This window comes from Schistocerca serialis, chromosome 4 (genome assembly GCF_023864345.2).
Source record: "Schistocerca serialis cubense isolate TAMUIC-IGC-003099 chromosome 4, iqSchSeri2.2, whole genome shotgun sequence".
In the NCBI taxonomy this organism is placed as follows: domain Eukaryota; kingdom Metazoa; phylum Arthropoda; class Insecta; order Orthoptera; family Acrididae; genus Schistocerca; species Schistocerca serialis.
In genome coordinates this window covers 414,478,111-414,483,110 of record NC_064641.1, presented here as the reverse complement: position 1 = coordinate 414,483,110, position 5,000 = coordinate 414,478,111, and the positions used below count along the sequence as shown (strand labels likewise).

The following is a 5,000-nucleotide window of genomic DNA, read 5'->3' as shown; positions in this document are numbered from 1 at the left end:
ACAAATCCAACTACGAGCTTTTTAACCGCAACAACTTTAATATACGCTATTGGAGCTGGAATTACCGCGGCTGCTGGCACCAGACTTGCCCTCCAATAGATACTCGTTAAAGGATTTAAAGTGTACTCATTCCGATTACGGGGCCTCGGATGAGTCCCGTATCGTTATTTTTCGTCACTACCTCCCCGTGCCGGGAGTGGGTAATTTGCGCGCCTGCTGCCTTCCTTGGATGTGGTAGCCGTTTCTCAGGCTCCCTCTCCGGAATCGAACCCTGATACCCCGTTACCCGTTACAACCATGGTAGGCGCAGAACCTACCATCGACAGTTGATAAGGCAGACATTTGAAAGATGCGTCGCCGGTACGAGGACCGTGCGATCAGCCCAAAGTTATTCAGAGTCACCAAGGCAAACGGACCGGACGAGCCGACCGATTGGTTTTGATCTAATAAAAGCGTCCCTTCCATCTCTGGTCGGGACTCTGTTTGCATGTATTAGCTCTAGAATTACCACAGTTATCCAAGTAACGTGGGTACGATCTAAGGAACCATAACTGATTTAATGAGCCATTCGCGGTTTCACCTTAATGCGGCTTGTACTGAGACATGCATGGCTTAATCTTTGAGACAAGCATATGACTACTGGCAGGATCAACCAGGGAGCTGCGTCAACTAGAGCTGAGCAGCCGGCCGCCCGGGAGTGTGTCCCGGGGACCCGCGCGAACACGCAAGCGTCCGCTCAATTATTCTGCAAACAGGAGGAGGCTGAGCTCCCCTGCACAACACACCTCGAAACCCTCTCAGGTCCCGGCGGCGCGCAGCGCCGTCCTAAGTACTTGGTCGGGTTCGAGAGAGGCGCAATCGCCCGGAGTTAGGCGAGTAGACGCTTTAGGTGCGACCACCCGTGCTCCCAACTGAGCTTGCCGCTGCCGACAGAGGCCCGGGAGCGTGCTGTCGTGGCATTGCCGGCGGGAGACAACACGCGCCACCTACGGTGACCGGCAGCTCCAACGCCGGCGCCACAGAAGGACAAAAGCCCCACTTGGGTGCCAAAGCGAACTCTCCCAGCACAGCGCACGCGCCAACACGTCCGCACAGCTGCGATACAAACCACCTGCGAGAACCGCTGGGGCGACCGAGCAGCAGACGGCGTCGCGGCGCCGAGCGCCGGGCGGCGGCGCATCCTCAGCGCACAAAGTCCTCAATCGGACCAGCACACTGCAGATGGCCACCGCGCTTCGCACCGGGCCCGCGAGGACCTACTTTGGCCGCAAGGCGCCGCGAGCAGGGGGCGCCGGCGCGCAGCTGCGCCGCCTGCCGCGTCCGTCGGCCGGCGCGCCTGCCACTGGCCGCCCCCACCAGCCGGCTGTAGCGCGTGCGCCCACGCACCGCGCTGCCAGCACGCCGGGCGGCCCCCCCTCACCGGCCGGGGACGGTCCCACCCAGCCACCGCCGCGTATCGCCTCACACCCAGATCCCCTTTCACGTTCGTGGGCATGGTGGGTATCCCTGAAACAACCGGTTAATAGCTCGACCGATCGTCGCCAACACTGATTCACCTCTAGCGAGAACAACCGCACCACAACGGGTTACCAGTTGTTCATTTGCGTAACGTCACCAGCAAACGTACACGTCCATCGCCATTTGCAACGAGTATTGCATGCCTGTGTCAGGTGTCACAACACACTACATCTGCCCACATAGACGCAACAACATGTGCACGCCTAGAGAACACGTGGAAGGTCGACCCCGTACGTATGCGGTGTCCATTGCGCGAACGACTGTCAGCCGGCCTCTGCAGCATGTCGCAGATGTGGAACACGGTGCAACATGCTATCACGGTGTGTGAGAAGAGACGACTACGTCCGAATACACGCTCCACTACATCAACAGACTGCTCATGCTGATCGCCATCCAGGGCGTCCGTTCCTCCCACACGTCTGTATGGCGTACCACACTGCAATCCAGCTCTTATAGGGAGACGACACGTAGCTGCGTGCACAATATTTGGACTGTATGGTCCGCCGTTGCTAGGCGCAGTCGTCATACGGCCACATGTGCCACGATGTATCATTCAGTACATACGGACCAATGTGCAGTACAGTTTGTGGGTTTTGCGTACATCGGCGGACAGGTGACAGGCCGTACCACAACGTAGGCTGAGTACGTCGGCATGCGAAGGGCGTTGAACATGCAAACTTCTCACCGACCAGCTTGCGAAGGCAGGGGGGAAGGGGGGGGGGGCATGTACGTCCTGCTGCTATCCACATTACAGTGTATAGCAGGAGCATGTGGAAAGTCAGCAACACCTGCAAGGTGTTTAACATGACGCGATACACAGGGGACCGGGCAGTGCGAGTAGCGAACTATATTGCGAGGGTTGCGGTTAGGCAACACTACACTAATTTAACGAGTTGCATAACAATTACAGAGCAGGTTCAGCGACAACGTGCGTCAGGTTAAGGCGCAATATAGTTTTGGTTACGGCGCACTTTAGGTTAGGTTAAGGCATATTATAGGTTAGGTTAAGGCATATTATAGGTTAGGTTAAGGCATATTATAGGTTAGGTTAAGGCATATTATAGGTTAGGTTAAGGCATATTATAGGTTAGGTTAAGGCATATTATAGGTTAGGTTAAGGCATATTATAGGTTAGGTTAAGGCATATTATAGGTTAGGTTAAGGCATATTATAGGTTAGGTTAAGGCATATTATAGGTTAGGTTAAGGCATATTATAGGTTACGTTACGGCACAACATGGTTTACGTTACGGCACAACATGGGTTACGTTACAGCACAACATGGGTTACGTTACGGCACAACATGGGTTACGTTACGGCACAACATGGGTTACGTTACGGCACAACATGGGTTACGTTACGGCACAACATGGGTTACGTTACGGCACAACATGGGTTACGTTACGGCACAACATGGGTTACGTTACGGCACAACATGGGTTACGTTACGGCACAACATGGGTTACGTTACGGCACAACATGGGTTACGTTAAGGCACAAATTAGGTTAGGTTAAGGCACAACGTAGGTTAGGTTAAGGCACAACGTAGGTTAGGTTAAGGCACAACGTAGGTTAGGTTAAGGCACAACGTAGGTTAGGTTAAGGCACAACGTAGGTTAGGTTAAGGCACAACGTAGGTTAGGTTAAGGCACAACGTAGGTTAGGTTAAGGCACAAATTAGGTTAGGTTAAGGCACAAATTAGGTTAGGTTAAGGCACAAATTAGGTTAGGTTAAGGCACAAATTAGGTTAGGTTAAGGCACAAATTAGCTTAGGTTAAGGCACAACGTAGGTTAGGTTAAGGCACAACGTAGGTTAGGTTAAGGCACAACGTAGGTTAGGTTAAGGCACAACGTAGGTTAGGTTAAGGCACAACGTAGGTTAGGTTAAGGCACAACGTAGGTTAGGTTAAGGCACAACGTAGGTTAGGTTAAGGCACAACGTAGGTTAGGTTAAGGCACAACGTAGGTTAGGTTAAGGCACAACGTAGGTTAGGTTAAGGCACAACGTAGGATAGGTTAAGGCACAAATTAGGTTAGGTTAAGGCACAAATTAGGTTAGGTTAAGGCACAAATTAGGTTAGGTTAAGGCACAAATTAGGTTAGGTTAAGGCACAAATTAGGTTAGGTTAAGGCACAAATTAGGTTAGGTTAAGGCACAACGTAGGTTAGGTTAAGGCACAACGTAGGTTAGGTTAAGGCACAACGTAGGTTAGGTTAAGGCACAACGTAGGTTAGGTTAAGGCACAACGTAGGTTAGGTTAAGGCACAACGTAGGTTAGGTTAAGGCACAACGTAGGTTAGGTTAAGGCACAACGTAGGTTAGGTTAAGGCACAACGTAGGTTAGGTTAAGGCACAACGTAGGTTAGGTTAAGGCACAACGTAGGTTAGGTTAAGGCACAACGTAGGTTAGGTTAAGGCACAACGTAGGTTAGGTTAAGGCACAACGTAGGTTAGGTTAAGGCACAACGTAGGTTAGGTTAAGGCACAACGTAGGTTAGGTTAAGGCACAACGTAGGTTAGGTTAAGGCACAACGTAGGTTAGGTTAAGGCACAACGTAGGTTAGGTTAAGGCACAAATTAGGTTAGGTTAAGGCACAAATTAGGTTAGGTTAAGGCACAAATTAGGTTAGGTTAAGGCACAAATTAGGTTAGGTTAAGGCACAAATTAGGTTAGGTTAAGGCACAAATTAGGTTAGGTTAAGGCACAAATTAGGTTAGGTTAAGGCACAAATTAGGTTAGGTTAAGGCACAACGTAGGTTAGGTTAAGGCACAACGTAGGTTAGGTTAAGGCACAACGTAGGTTAGGTTAAGGCACAACGTAGGTTAGGTTAAGGCACAACGTAGGTTAGGTTAAGGCACAACGTAGGTTAGGTTAAGGCACAACGTAGGTTAGGTTAAGGCACAACGTAGGTTAGGTTAAGGCACAACGTAGGTTAGGTTAAGGCACAACGTAGGTTAGGTTAAGGCACAACGTAGGTTAGGTTAAGGCACGACGTAGGTTAGGTTAAGGCACGACGTAGGTTAGGTTAAGGCACGACGTAGGTTAGGTTAAGGCACGACGTAGGTTAGGTTAAGGCACAACGTAGGTTAGGTTAAGGCACAACGTAGGTTAGGTTAAGGCACAACGTAGGTTAGGTTAAGGCACAACGTAGGTTAGGTTAAGGCACAACGTAGGTTAGGTTAAGGCACAACGTAGGTTAGGTTAAGGCACAACGTAGGTTAGGTTAAGGCACAACGTAGGTTAGGTTAAGGCACAACGTAGGTTAGGTTAAGGCACAACGTAGGTTAGGTTAAGGCACAACGTAGGTTAGGTTAAGGCACAACGTAGGTTAGGTTAAGCACAACGTAGGTTAGGTTAAGGCACAACGTAGGTTAGGTTAAGGTACAATATAGGTTAGGTTAAGGTACAATATAGGTTAGGTTAAGGTACGATATAGGTTAGGTTAAGGTACGATATAGGTTAGGTTAAGGTACAATTTA

At 50.1% G+C, this 5,000-nt stretch overlaps 1 non-coding gene across 1 annotated transcript in view; it reads right to left on the bottom strand.

The window, feature by feature from the left end:
* Nucleotides 1-659, bottom strand: part of LOC126476903 (small subunit ribosomal RNA) — a 1,909-nt gene extending 1,250 nt beyond the window's left edge. Inside the window, exon 1 of the ribosomal RNA XR_007587334.1 lies at nucleotides 1-659. This exon is cut by the window's left edge and continues 1,250 nt beyond it. This is a non-coding gene — a ribosomal RNA (small subunit ribosomal RNA).
* Between the last annotated feature and the right edge of the window lie 4,341 nt (nucleotides 660-5,000).